At 44.1% G+C, this 15,695-nt stretch overlaps 1 protein-coding gene and 1 long non-coding RNA gene across 2 annotated transcripts in view; both read left to right on the top strand.

Annotated features, from left to right (window-relative positions):
- The window catches only part of ccdc169 (coiled-coil domain containing 169), a 140,445-nt gene that overhangs the window by 51,569 nt on the left and 73,181 nt on the right, over positions 1-15,695 (top strand). The window lies entirely within an intron of this gene.
- Positions 601-6,842, top strand: LOC139275207 (uncharacterized). Its single transcript, XR_011595695.1, has 2 exons — positions 601-728; positions 6,237-6,842. It is a non-coding gene; the product is annotated as an uncharacterized lncRNA (long non-coding RNA).

Raw genomic sequence — 15,695 nt, 5'->3', positions numbered from 1 at the left:
GGCTCCCTCCCTCTCCCCCCCCACTCCCCCCCCCCCCGCATTCGGTCGGCTCCCTCCTCCCCCCCCCGCGTTCGGTCAGCTCTCTCCCTCCCGCCCGCATTCGGTCGGCTCCCTCCCTCCTGCCGCCCCCCCCCACCGCGTTCGGTAGGCTCCCTCCCTCCCGCGTTCGGTCGGTCGGCTCCCTTCCCTCTCCGCCCGCGTTCGGTCGGCTCCCTTCCCTCTCCGCCCGCATTCGGTCGGCTCCCTTCCCTCCCCCCTCCCCCCTGGGTTCGGTAGGCTCCCTCCCCCGCGTTCAGTCGGCTCCCGCCCGCCCGCGTTCGGTCAGCTCTCCCTCCCGCGTTCGTCGGCTCCCTTCCCTTCCCTCTCTCCCCCCCCCCCCCCCCCACCGCCGCATTCGTCAGCTCCCATCCCTCCCCTCCCCCCCCGGCGTTCGTCGGCTCCCTTCCCTTCCCTTCCCTTCCCCCCCCCCCCCCCGCGTTCGTCGGCTCCCTTCCCTTCCCTTCCCCCCCCCCCCCGGCGTTCGTCGGCTCCCTTCCCTTCCCTCCCTCGCGTTCGGTCGGCTTCCTCCTCCCCCCCCCCCCCCCCCGCCCGCGTTCGGTCGGCTCCCTCCTCCCCTCTCCGGCCCGCGTTCGGTCGGCTCCCTCCTCCCGCCCGCCCGCGTTCGGTCGGCTCCCTCGTTTTGTGAGGCTTGCTGCACCATTCTTCCTGGCTGAAGCACTTTCACACAGGTACGAAGATGGTTTATTTAATCTTTTCTTTGCTTATAAATGTTTATTCAGGTTGGATTTATTTGTATAAGTATAAATAAGGATTGATTGTAGAATTTAATGACTTCCCTTCCCCCCCTCTCCCCCCCCACCTCGTTCTGGACGCCTGATTTGTAACCTGCGCCTGATTTTTTAATGTGTAGAACAGGTTTTTTCAGTTCTACAAAAATCTTCACTTGCTCCATTCTACTTTAGTTTGGAGTACGTTTTCACTGTGGAAACTTTCAAATCAGGCATCAGTGGCTGGACACGCCCCCTTTTGAAGAAAAAAATTCTGTTCCAAAGTAGAACTGTTCTACCTGACTAGAACTGCAGAAAAAAAAATGTGGAGAATTGCGAATTCTAAGATAGTCCATTCTCCACTAGTTGTTCCTAAAAATCAGGTGCAAATCATGTGAAAACTTGGGCCCATAGTGACCAGTGAGGAGGAGAGTGTTACAATTCAGGAAGACATAGACATAGAAATTTAAAGCAGAGAGGTGTGAAGTGATACATTTTGGTAGAAAGAATAAGAAGATATATAAACTGAAGTGTACAATCCTAAAGGGGGTGCATCAACTGAGAGACCTGGGGGTAAATATGCACAAATCATTGAAGGTGACAAAGCAGGTTGAGAATGAAATTTAAAAAGCTTACGAGATCCTGGGCTTCATGAATAGTGGTATAGAGTACAAAAGCAAGGAAATTATGATGAACCTGTATAAAACACTGGTTCGGCCTCAACTGGAGTATTGTGTCCAATTCTGGGCACTGCACTTTAGGAAGGATTTGCAGACCTTGCAGAAAAGGTTTACAAAAATGATTCCAGGGATGAGGGACTTCAGTTACGTGGATAGACTGGAGAAGCTGGGGTTGTTCTCCTTAGAGCAGAGAAGATTGAGAGGAGATTTGATAGAGGTGTTCAAAATCATGAGGGGTCTGGACAGAGTAGATAGAGAGAAACTGTTCCCATTGGCGGAAGGTTCGAGAACCAGAGAATACAGATTTAAGGTGATTGGCAAAAGAACCAAAAGCGACATAAGAGAAAATGTTTTTCCACAGCGAGTGGTTAGGATCTGGTATGCCTGAAAGGGTAGTGGAGTCAGACTCAATCACATCTTTCAAAGGGAGTTGGATAAGTACCCGAAAGAAAAAAATTTGCAGGGCTACGGGGAAAGGGCGGGGGAATGCGACTAGCTGAAGTGCTCTTGCAGAGAACCGGCACGGGCTCGACGGGCTGAATGGCCTCCTCTGTGCTGTAAATTCTATGAATCGCTGAGTCCAGGAATTTCTGCCAACAGGAAGATATATGCTTTAATAGAATTCACCTTTAAAAGGTTTCAGGTCACCATACAGGCTAATATGGCAAATATGTCATCCACTCTAAAAGTGAGTTCTCAGGTGACTGAACAGTCCAATACGAGAAATACAGTCTCTGTCACAGGTGGGACAGACAATGGTTGGAGGAAAGAGTGGGTGGGAAGCCTGGTTTGCCGCACGCTCCTTCCGCTGTCTGTGCTTGATTTCTGCATGCTCTCGGTGACGAGACTCGAGGTGCTCAATGCCCTCCAAGATGCTCTTCCTCCACTTAGGGCGGTCTTGAGCCAGGGATTCCCAGATGCAGGTGGGGATGTTGCACTTTATCAAGGAGGCTTTGAGGGTGTCCTTGAAACATTTCCTCTGCCCACCTCAGGCACACTTGCGTGTAGGAGTTCCGAGTAGAGCGCTTGCTTTGGGAGTCTCGTGTTGAGCATGCAGGCAATGTGGCCCCACCAACGGAGCTGGTCAAGTGTGATCAGTGCTTCGATGTTGGCCTGAGCAAGAACACTGACATTGATGCGTTTATCCTCCCAGTGGATTTGCAGGATCTTGCGGAAGCAGCGCTGGTGGTACTTCTCCAGCACTTTGAGATGCCTACTGTATATAGTCCACGTCTCTGAGCCATATAGGAGGGCGGGTATCACTACTGCACTGTAGACAATAAGCTTGGTGCCAGATTTGAGGTCCTGGTCTTCAATCACTCTCTTCCTTAGGCAAATGTGTATTGCAGTCTGCCCTGCATGATCTGTTAGCTGATATTAGAAACAGATTACCTTGTTATCCAAAGTAGTTTCAGCCAGATAGATGACTACCACATTGCAGCTGAGCTTAGATCATTTTAGGCATGATAACTGCTACGTTATTAATACTGTGCATTTGGCGGTCTCGGCCACCAAACAAGTATAGTAACAACTATGCCTTTCTGTCAGATAGCTGAAGGCGGTCGTGCCTTGAAAGCAGAGGCATCAGTCAAAGGCACTGTGCAATGTATCAGCCCAGTTAATAATCTCTCCATGTGCAATTAGATTTTTCTGCTGCTGCCCTAAGCATTCTACTGCAGGTAGCACGAAAGGGTCTCAAACACTACCAACTGCATATATTGAGGACATGAATACTTGTCTCATGAGGTAGAAAATACACCAGTTTACAATATTTTTCAATAAATGAGTGAGTTACACTATCCAAACTATAAAAGCAATTAGTGCAACCCAACATCGCTAGTTGGAAGCTTTAGGCAGTGTCCAAAGTCATAATGATTGCATTACGTGATGCAATTTTCTTTTGGTCAGCTAGATGTATGATGTTTAAAAGTTCCCAAAACAAGTATTTCTAAAGCCATAGATGTAGAGCTTCGATTTGCCGTACACGCCATTCCCCTACCAGGTAGGGTAGTCCTGACCTGAGAAATGGTGGGATGCTTACCAGAACTCCATGCAATCAAACTATGTGGTTTAAGCTGATTAATGTCCATCAGTACCCTTATGCAAAATTGGAGTCCATCTTGCCAACTCATGCCTAAGTTCTTTGGACTTTGGTAAGTAGGCTTTTTTTCTACAAGGAAACTCTATGCAGCCGAAATTGCCCCTCCCGATAAGGCCTCTGGCCACCTGAAAGCGGCGGCCATTGGGTGGCGCGGAATGGCTGCCAGCTCTCCGTGGAGGGGCCGCCATTTTGTAAATTGTCCTTGTTTACTTTTGGAGCGGTGCCCGGGACCATTCCGCCCGTTTTCCCGCCGCGGCGTGCACGCGCCGACCCATTACTGAATGGTGGGGACCCCCCTCGCGAAATTGCTCCTCATGAATAGGCCCCTTTCCCGATATTGCCCTGCGGGAGCAACCCGCCGTCAGTCGGTGCCCCTGACAGCTTTTTGTGTCGGTGCACTTTCTGTAACATAGCGATTCGGCCGCACTTAAAGGGGAAGGTAATCTGCTGCAGCCGCCATGTTATTTTTTTTTGTCGGCCGCCTGCCAGGTCGACCTGACAATTATGCCCCCGGGTTCGGCCGGGCCGCCAACCCCCTCTTGGGTGCCAGGCCACTGGCCCAGCAGAAACCCTCCCTGGTGACCAGTGGACCTAACTTAAAAGTATGCAGAGCTCGCAGTGGCTCTCCCCTTTAAGTGAAGGGGAAAGACATTGTGATGTGTCAGCGAGTGGCGACACGTCCAAATCGTGCTGCAGTCATCAGCGCGCCGCTGATGATTGGTTAGGACGGCGGACCCGGTGCAAGGGCATTACCACCCTCCTACTGGACCAGTATGATTTTTTTCTCCACTTTCTACTCCTCTGAGTAAGATTATCGGTTTGTGTGCATTTTTGTACTATGAGCACACAAGGACTGTGTTGAAATTGTCCAAATGAATTTGACATTGGGTTGAGAGAACAAATTATCAAACTGTCATTCTGGCTTTGATTAAACCTGGATCCTGGGGTAATATGATAATCCACTAACACTCAGTCCCCTCAATTTTCAATGTTCAGAAATTGATGAGACTCTAATTTCCCTTCGGGAAAGATTCCAAGTAAGGGACACAACCGTGTCAGTGTTGTTGGTGTTGGTTTTCTTTCTTCAGGTGTTAGACAGTCTTCTATATTCTATTGTTTCTGCTTTTTTTTGCCTTTTAGTTTAAGCGAAAGGTGCCTGAATAAAAGTTCCCTCAGTTTCCCTGAGGACGCATTGCTATCTCCTCCCATGAGTAATCTCTTGAAGCTCTGCTTCCTCCATCATTCTGTCATTATACGGGTCGTTGGTTAGAACACATCTGAAGTACTGCACCCATTTTGGTTACTACACATGATGGGCGATATAGTGGCCTTGGAAAACGTTCCAAGGGGAGCTACAAAAATAATTCCTACCTTAAAATACCGTAGTTACTCAGATAGGCTTAAGGAGCTGGGTCTATTTACTTTATCATGTTGCCTCTAAGTCACACTGCACTAAAGGTTTATAAGATAATGAAAAGGCTGGATTTTTTTCTTTTTTTTGCCCCTCCCATAGATATTAGTTTCACCCGATATTCTTCTTGTAGATCACTTCCTTGATTTAGGAGCTTTGTTAAAGTGATACTCTGTAGGACTCTGTTGATTATGGATTGGTATGTACAACCAAGATTTTAGGCAATAGCCATGATCATCCTAGAGTCAGTCAGGGAGTTAAACAGCTCTTAAAGATGCAGAGAGGATTGTCTCAAAATGAATGACATGGGGTTGACTCAGCAAAATTGGCAAAATATTCATTAGTATTTTGTGTATTGCATTCTATTAAATACTTGATTGTATATGGTACAGCATTGTGTGATGGTGGAAGTATCTCCTAATAGGTGGACTCCACTCTGCTCTGAACCTGTAGAAACCCTGTAGCTAAATACAACTCTTCCTGTGTAATTTACGTGTTGCTCTTTAGATTCCTGAAAGTATGTGGATCTGGATGTCCTCATTAGCTCCTCAATGTACTATGGTCATTATGGGCATTATGGTTTGTGAAACACATATAATCACATTCAGTGTCTGCAAAGAGCCTGTAATATAGAAACTCAGGCAGCTGCTCCCTTCACAGCTACACAGCACAATAGCGAGCAAAGAGAATTAAAAAAAAATTGCAACTATTAACATTGCAAACATTGTAAGGGCAAAATATATATTATTTTTCTCAGTAATTTTGCCGAATAAAAGAAGCTTTTGTCCTTCAGAATTTCCTTTTCCTTCCTCGGTAAAGCATCATGAACCGAATACTTTGTAGAATTTAGTAAAGAAGCTAAAAGAGTTTTTGTGTGCTATTAGCATTTAAACTTAAATAATGACTTACCGTATACGTAGATTAAAAGAACATTTAATGCAGAAAATTACTGGCTTAGTTTGGTCAGGTCCATTCTCTAATAATTGGAGTGTCATTGTGAATTACTCTATTTATGGCTGTGTTTAATTCAGTGTGAACTGTGGTAATCACACTTAAAAGCAGGATTACTAGAGAAAAAAAATCATCCATAAACTGTAATTAGGCAGTAACATTACTGTAGACAGAATGATTCTTGTTTTTTTAAGTCATTGGTCCATGCAAGCCTGCTAGTCTGATAAGGTTAAATTATTAGCTCTGAAGCCGAGATTGAATGACTAGTGCATCTTTTCTGATTTATTTTAATTTAATTCCACTTTCACTTTGTCACCATGATCCAGTTCCTGCTGAGAGTTTAGCAGATGGATCATTATAGGTCTCACTATGGATAAGGGAACTGAAGACTGAAAATTCAAATGCTCCATTGCCAACCAAAAAGGGTGAAGCAAAAGTATTAACAACCTCAAAATATTGTTCAATTTTTCAAATCTAAATGAAGATCTTTAGCCATTGTGGCTCTCCGCTCAGACAATACAGTTAATATAGACAACGTTGTTCCAGTTACCATTTTATCATGCCCAGCATTCTGTTTCATTTGATTTTAACACCCTTAATCAAAGCATGTTGTGGCAGACTATTGATTTTTGCTCGCTGTAAGGCTATAGCTAGTTGCTATGTTTAAAATGCCTAATCCCCTTTCTTAGCTGCCCTTTATGTTGCTGTAATGTTGTAGGTACATTGTAAGAAAGCAAGAGACTGGCTAGCGAAACAGGCAGGATTCCTATCAACTGGATTGTCAAGCACAAGAGCTGACCTTTCTTCCTTAACTACCTCATTGTTGACAATTTATTGCATGACTGTAATAAAATTTTCTGCTATGTATTACTCTGATGTCCTCTGTGGCCAAATTTGATCTGTGGTAATTGAAATAAATTAGCACACAATAATGAAGGTCTCTGCAATCTGGCCTACTTGTCAAATGGTCAAAACTTAATTTGTTAATTTAAAAAAATATATTGTTCTATTGTTTCTCTTTCACGTTGACATATAAGTCTAGCAAATTATTTATAGAGTGCTTCTTTAATGGCATTTTGTAACCTGGCAACAGATTAGAAATCGCGTCTCTGAAGCTGCATCCATCGATCACAGACGGCACTTGCATATTTTCTGCAATAAAATTTTCAATAAGGTCAGTGATCCTAGACCTCTGCTTTGAGTATGTAACAGCTGCATTAAATTCTGCAGTACTGTTTTTCCTTTTTTTTGATTATTTCCTTTTTACATCAGAGCAATAAATTCTCATTGGGTGTTGACAGAAGTTGCTCGTTTCCTAAAAACATCACGGGGCCAAAATTCAGGCATGCCAGAAGGCTGGCACACCTATGATTTCTTACCTGTTTTTACTGCCGGGAGTGTGGAGGTGGCCGTCCGATCCATTTTCAGGACTCTGAAGTTTATTTTACATTGGACCGGAAGCCGGACTTAAAGGGGGCGGAATTGCAGCAGTAAGTCAGGCTGAGGGACGGAGGTTGGGGCGGTATGGGGACTCCGCCACTATCAATCAGCGGTGGAGCGATGGTGACGTCACAGCGCGTGTGCGTCACCACGCTCTCTCCCCTCTGTTAAAGGGGGGAGCGTGGGGCATTTTTTAATTTCGGCCACTGGGCCACCAGGGAGGGTTTCAGCCGGGCCAGCGGCCTGACACCCAAGAGGGGGTGCCAGGCTGCCTGTTGGTGGCGCGGCCAAACCCGGGGGAACAATAGTCCTGCCGACATGCAAGTCGGCCGGCAAAACAAAAATGGCGGCCGTGGCTCTCGGCCCTCTCCTCTAATTTCCGCTGCAATGGCAGGACCGAGAGGCAGGAGACAAGGTTCACCGACAGAAAAAGCACGGCGGGGCATTGATTTTTATTTTGCTGAATTTGGGTCGGGAAAAAATGGAGGTGCGGGATAGCAGTGGTGCGTGCTATTATGATGTACTTGCAGCGGTCGGCAGCAGCGGGGTGGAAGAGGGAAAAGACCTAAAAATCTCCGATCTGAATTTGAGTCGGGGCGGCCTGTTGACCACAAAGTGGAGGCCACGGGATTCCATCGCTTGACCTCCCCGCGATCTATTGACCCCCCGTGATCTATTGACCCCCCCCGCAATCGCTTCGGCCCCCCTGCGATCCCTTGATCCCCCAGCACAATCTCTTGACCCTCCCCAACCCCCCCCCACTCGTGATCCCTTGATCCCCCAGCACAACCTCTTAAAGCTTATATTTTTTTAATGGTGATTCATGCTGGAGTCATACCTAGCACAAAGGAAGATGGTTGTAGTTGTTGGGGATCAATCATCTCAGTCCCAGAACATCGCTGCAGGAGGTCCTCAGAGCAGTGTCCTAGGCCCAACCATCTTCAGCTGCTTCATCAATGACCTTCCCTCCATCATAAGGTCAGAAGTGGGGATGTTCTCTGATGATTGCAGATTGCAGTGTTCAGTTCCATTCTCAACTCCTCAGATAATGAAGCAGTCCCTGTCCGAATGCAGCAGGAGCTGGATGACATTTAGGCTTGGGCTGATAAGTAGCAAGTAACATTACCGCCACACAAGTGCCAGGCAATGACTATCTCCGATAAGCCCCTTGACATTCAACGACATTACCATTGCTGAATCCCCCACCATCAACATATTGAGGGTAACCATTGACCAGAAACTTAAGTAGACCAGCCACATAAATTCTGTGGCTACAAGAGCAGGTCAGTAGCTGGGTATTCTGCAGCGAGTGTCTCACCTCCTGACCCCCCAAAACCGTTCCACCACCTACAAGGCACAATCAGGAGTGTGATGGAATACTCTCCACTTGCCTCGATGTGTGCAGCTCCAACAAAACTCAAGAAGCTCGACACCATCCAGGACAAAGCAGCCTGCTTGATTAGTACCCCATCCACCACCTTGGCTTATTTCTGTGCCGTATATCCTCTGTAATCCTATGTAATTTCCTGTAGTGGAAACAGCATTGTCATTCACAGTAGCTAATTCACTACTTACCAGTAGCAAATGTTCTTGCTACCACCAGGATTAGATTTTCTCTTATCTCTAAGCACTGCTTGTGCTTTTCTCTATTATTGGCTCGGTGTCTATTTTTTTTTAACTATCTGTGAATTGCTGTGGCATTTTTCTATATTAAAAATGCTATATAAACAAAAATTATTCTTGTTGAGAGCTAATTGTGAGGTAATCATGATTGACAATAAGCCACATTGAATCCTGCTTATCGCACTGTCATCAAAATATCCTGGCCTCTGCAGGCATTATCTTGGAATCCTGATCCGTCCTCCTTGGAGCAAAATGCAATGCATGTGTGGCATAAAATATTTCTTATTTTTTAACTTTTTTTAAAAAAGAGGAGAGAAAGGATGCATCAGTTCAAATTATGATTACCTGAGCACAATTACTGTCTGATACTTCTTGGTGAGCTCTCAGTGCCAGATGAAGAAAATATTCAAAACACTATAGAAGAACTGGTCAGCAGATATTAGCAGTTGTTTTGGAAATTTAATTGCTGAATAAGATTAGGATTTCAGCTGGGTGTTAATTTAAGAGCAGCAAATCTGTTGCATCCCTAGTTTCCTTGAGAACGTGGTGGTGGGCCTTCTCTTTAACCCACTTTTCTTCGCAGCAGTTTGATACAACTGAGTGGTTTGCTAGATCATTTAAGAGAGCGGTTAAGAGTCAACCATTTCGCTGTAGGAATGAAGCCATATATAGACCTGGTGTTTTTTCCCCTAAAGCACATTAGTGAACCAGTTGGGTTTTTACATAAGATTACATTGAATATACGGCACAGAAACAGGTCATTCGGCCCAACCAGTCCATGCCGGCGTTTGTGCTCCACTTGAGCCTCCTCCCGTCTTTCCTCATCTAACCCTATCAGCATAACTCTCTATTCACTTCTCCTTCAAATGCTTGTCCAGCCTCCCCTTAAATGCATCTATACTATTCGCTTCAACCACTCCCTGTGGCAGCGAGTTCCACATTCTCACCACTCTTTGGGTAAAGAAGTTTCTTCTGAATTCCCTATTGGATTTCTTGGTGACTATCTTATATTGATGCTAGTTATACTCTTCCCCACAAGTGGAAACATTGGCCCAGAAATCCCAGTCGGCTGCTTCCCACGGGCAATCGGATAAAAAACTTCTTAAAATGTGCACTTACCTTATCCTGCTGCGCCCACGTTAGTTCCTGGTCCTGAGGCCTCCTCTGATTGCGCGTCGCAGCACGTGCACGTCGGGACATGCGCAGGCCTGGCGCTGGAGTCACATGGCTCTGGGCAACCACTCAGGTAAAGTATGTTCTCATTCATAATAATGGGAACTCCGTAAGTTGGAGTTCCCATTATTATGAATGAGCAACAGCCCCCAAAACACACAAAACCGATAATAAAAAATAGAAAAAATACACACATTTTTATTCATTTAAATTAAAGTTATTTATGTATTTAAAAAAATATATTTTTCCGATTTAAAAAAAAAAGTTTTATAAATTATGGTTTAAAATAAACTTACTGTAGTGGGGAGGGTTTTTAAACAATAAAATGTGTTTTTATAATTTTATTTTAAAATGTTTGTGTATTTTGAAATTCTTACGCCTGTAAAAGTAGCCTATGTGCCTGCTTTTATCAGGCAAGAGTTTTGAGGACATTTGCTGGGCAAGATATGGGTAAATCCCGCAATCTTGACCTTGCAAATATCCTCTCCCCTGAGATATGGAAGATCTGTCAAGCTCCAGCTTGACAGATCGGAAAAGCCGGTTTTCAGCGCATGCGCATTGTGCACTGAAAACCGGCTTTTGCGATGCCTTCCCGGTTCTGTAGACACTCAGTATGGACCCGGGAGGCCGGAATTTCTGCCCCAATCGCTCTGTATCCACTCTATTAAAACCTTTCATAATTTTAAAGACCTCTATTGGGTCACGCGTCAGCCTTTTTCAAGAGAAAAGAGATACAGCCTGTTCATCGGTTCTTGATATGTATACCCTCGCATTTCTGGTATCATCCTTGTAAATCTTCTCTGTAACCTCTCCTGTGCATGTATATCCTTTTTAAAATATGGCGACCAGCACTGTACGCAGTATTTGAAGTGTGGTCTAACCAAGGTTAGATACATAACTTCCCTACTTTTCAATTCTATACCTCTAGAAATCAACTAGAGCTTGGTTTGCTTTTTTTACGGCCTTGCTAACCCGTGTCGCAACTTTGTGATTTGTGTATTTGTACTCCGAGAACCCTTTGTTCCTCAATCTCACCTAATCTTGCATCCCCCAAGTAATAAATGACCTCCTTATTCTTCCTACCAAAATGTAATACCTCACACTTATCTGTGTTGAACTTCATTTGCCAAATATATGCCCATTCTGCAAGTTTATTAATGTCCTCCTGTAATTTGTTGCAGTCCTCCTCAGTATTGATTATCCCCCCCAATTTGGTGTCACCTGCAAATTTAGAAATTGTGTTTTTGTTTCCAAAGTCCAAATCATTAATATAAATTTTATCGCCCGACCTGCGGCTGGTGGTTTCTCACAGGTCGGGGCCTCCACGATGCCACTTTTATGCCACTATTTCCATGCCACTTTTATGTTGGCCACTCGGAGGTGCACACGAGTTAGCAAGGGTGACTTACCTTCCTTTTCGCTATGGTAAAGCTAGCATTTATTTCCCATCCCTAGTTGCCCTGAAAACATGGTGGTGAGCCTTCTGTTTAACCCACTTTGCAGCAGTTTGATACAACTGAGTGGTTTGCTAGATCACTTAAGGGAGCAGTTAAGAGTCAATCACTTTGCTGTAAGAACAAAGTCGTATATAGACCTGGTAACGACAGTGTTTTCTTTCACCCTAAAGAACCAGTTGGGTTTTTATGACCATCGACAGCTTTACAATCACTTTTACTAGCTTTTTATTTTACAGATTTGAAAAACTAAATTTTTAAATATTTGAAAGAGAAAAAAATTGCAGGGATATGGGGAAAGAACAGTCGAGTGTGACTAACTGGATTGTTCTTCGAAAGAGAAGGTGTGTACGCGACGGGCCAAAAGGCCTCCTCCTGTGTTGTACTATTCTATAATTCTAATTCAAAATCTCAAACTGCCATGATGGGATTTGAACTCACATTCTCCAGATTATTAGTTCAGGTCTCTGGATTACCAACCCAGTAAAATACATTACTGTACCCAAACACGTAACTTATTTTCTATAACATTTCTTGATGGCAAGACTTGGGTAAGGAACTCACTGTAAGTGTAATTTCATGCATTGAACCACCACAATTCCCATACCAGACTTCAACTCAATTTATTGAGAAATATATTTTAGTAGGAGGTTTAAATAGAAAAGACCTTTTGTAAATTGCTTTCACTAGCACAGCTTTTATTCTACAGGTAAATGTAATTCAAATATTAATTATTTACGAAGAGATATTCATATCTTAAGATTTATGATGCCCCAATTGATGATAAACAATGCCCGAGTGCTGATGTTTGTTTTGTTGTATAAAAGGTTTGAATCACATATTTCACTTAGGTAATAATTCTAGTTGAATACTAATTTTCCACCCATTATGCCCAATATAGCAAGAACTTCAAATTGTTTAGAAATATTTACACAAATTTATAGGAAGTATTTTGTGAATTTATTTTAAATGTAATTTCCCCCTTGTTAGGCTTCCAGTTCTTTGTGGTATTTCTGAGCCTCCTTCAATTAAGATTATGAATAGTGTAGGTGGTAGGTGTCTCAGTACTTGTTAGTTATTTGGAGATGTACTTCAGTTGGGTGTATTGAGTCCTATTAGCTCTTACTCTTCTGATGCAGCTGTACATCATATTATATTGTTCTAGCTAGCTGAAAGCAAACAACATTATCTCATCACAGAGAAATTAGTTCAAATGGATATTTGTGTGTCAGACAGAAATAATGACGAGCTTGTCTTGGACAAACTTAATAGAAGTCATGAATCAGTAACAGCAGGATAATTTGAAATCAGCAACTACTGTATGTGTGGTTTCCATAGAAACATAGAAACATAGAAAATAGGTGCAGGAGTAGGCCATTCGGCCCTTCGAGCCTGCACCACCATTCAATAAGATCATGACTGATCATTCCCTCAGTACCCCTTTCCTGCTTTCTCTCCATACCCCTTGATCCCCTTAGCCATAAGGGCCATATCTAACTCCCTCTTGAATATATCCAATGAACTGGCATCAACAACTCTCTGCGGTAGGGAATTCCACAGGTTAACAACTCTCTGAGTGAAGATGTTTCTCCTCATCTCAGTCCTAAATGGCCTAACCCTTATCCTAAGACTGTGTCCTCTGGTTCTGGACTTCCCCAACATCGGAAACATTCTACCCGCATCTAACCTGTCCCGTCCCATCAGAATCTTATATGTTTCTATCATCCTTCTAAACTTTAATGTATAAAGGCCTAGTTGATCCAGTCTCTCCTCATATGTCAGTCCTGCCATCCCGGGAATCAGTCTGGTGAACCTTCACTGCACTCCCTCAATAGCAAGAACGTCCTTCCTCAGATTAGGAGACCAAAACCAAACACAATATTCCAGGTGAGGCCTCACCAAGGCCCTGTACAACTGCAATAAGACCTCCCTGCTCCTATACTCAAATCCCCTAGCTATGAAGGCCAACATACCATTTGCCTTCTTCACCGCCTGCTGTACCTGTATGCCAACTTTCAATGACTGATGAACCATGACACCCAGGTCTCGTTGCACCTCCCCTTTTCCTAATCTGCCGTCATTCAGATAATATTCTGTCTTCGCGTTTTTGCCCTCAAAGTGGATAACCTCACATTTATCCACATTATACTGCATCTGCCATGCATTTGTCCACTCACCTAACGTGTCTAAGTCACCCTCACAGCTCACACCGCCACCCAGTTTAGTGTCATCTGCAAACTTGAAGATTCCTTCATCTAAATCATTGATGTATATTGTAAAGAGTTGGGGTCCCAGCACTGAGCCCTGCGGCACTCCACTAGTCACTGCCTGCCATTCTGAAAAAGACCCGTTTATCCTGACTTTCTGCTTTCTGTCTGCCAACCAGTTCTCTATCCACGTCAGTATATTACCCCAATACCATGTGCTTTGATTTTGCACACCAATCTCTTGTGTGGGATCTTGTTCAAAGCCTTTTGAAAGTCCAAATACACCACATCCACTGGTTCTCCATTGTCCACTCTACCAGTTACAGCCTCAAAAAATTCCAGAAGATTTGTCAAGCATGATTTCCCCTTCATAAATCCATGCTGACTTGGACCGATCCTCCCACTGCTTTCCAAATGCGCTGCTATTTCATCCTTAATAATTGATTCCAACATTTTCCCCACTACTGATGTCTGGCTAACCAGTCTATAATTACCCACTTTCTCTCTCCCTCCATTTTTAAAAAGTGGTGTTACATTAGCTACCCTCCAGTCCATAGGAACTGATCCAGAGTCGATAGACTGTTGGAAAATGATCACCAGTGCATCCACTATTTCTCGGGCCACTTCCTTAAGTATTCTTGGATGCAGACTATCAGGCCCCGGGGATTTATCAGCCTTCAATCCCATCAATTTCCCTAACACAATTGCCCGCCTAATATGGATATCCTTCAGTTCCTCCTTCTCACGAGACTCTCGGTCCCCTAGTACTTCCGGAAGGTTATTTGTGTCTTCCTTCGTGAAAACAGAACCGAAGTATTTGTTCAATTAGTCTGCCATTTCTTTGTTCCCCATTATAAATTCACCTGAATCCGATTGCAAGGGACCTACGTTTGTCTTCACTAATCTTTTTCTCTTTACATATCTATAGAAGCTTTTGCTGTCAGTTTTTATGTTCCTGGCAAGCTTCTTCTCAAACTCTATTTTCCCCCTCTTAATTAAACCCTTTGTCCTCCTCTGCTGAATTCAAAATTTTTCCCAGTCCTCAGGTTTGTTGCTTTTTCTGGCCAATGTATATGCCTCTTCCTTGGATTTAACACTATCCTTAATTTCCCTTGTTAGCCACGGTTGAGCCACCTTCCCCGTTTGATTTTTACTCCAGACAGGGATGTACAATTTCTGAAGTTCATCCATGTGATCTTTAAACGTTAGTCATTGCCTATCCACCGTCAACCCTTTAAGTATCATTTGCCAGTCTATTCTAGCCAATTCTAGCCTCAAGCCATCGAAGTTAATTTTCCTTAAGTTCAGGACCCTAGTTTCTGAATTAACTGTGTTACTCTCCATCTTAATAAAGAATTCTACCATGTGGTGGTCACTCTTCCCCAAGGGGCCTCGCACAAGAAGATTGCTAATTAGTCCTTTCTCATTACACAACACCCAGTCTAGGATGGCCAGCTCCCTAGTTGGTTCCTCGACATATTGGTCTAGATAACCATCCCTAATGCACTCCAGGAAATCCTCCTCCACCGCATTGCTACCAGTTTGGTTAGCCCAATCTATATGTACATTAAAGTCGTCCATGATAACTGCTGTACCTTTATTGCACACATCCCTTATTTCTTGTTTGATGCTGTCCCCAACCTTACTACTACTGTTTGGTGGTCTGTACACAACTCCCACTAGCGTTTTCTGCCCTTTGGTATTCCGTGGCTCCACCCATACCAATTCCACATCATCCAAGCTAATGTCATTTCTCACTAATTTCCTCTTTAACCAGCAATGCCACCCCGCCTCCTTTTCCTTTCTGTCTATCCTTCCTAAATGTTGAATACCTCTGGATGTTGAGTTCCTAGACTTGGTCACCCTGGAGCCATGTCTCCGTGATGCC

This window comes from Pristiophorus japonicus, chromosome 10 (genome assembly GCF_044704955.1).
Source record: "Pristiophorus japonicus isolate sPriJap1 chromosome 10, sPriJap1.hap1, whole genome shotgun sequence".
In the NCBI taxonomy this organism is placed as follows: Eukaryota; Metazoa; Chordata; class Chondrichthyes; family Pristiophoridae; genus Pristiophorus; species Pristiophorus japonicus.
The sequence above is the reverse complement of the archived record's forward strand: the minus strand, read 5'-3'. Positions and strand labels throughout refer to the sequence as shown.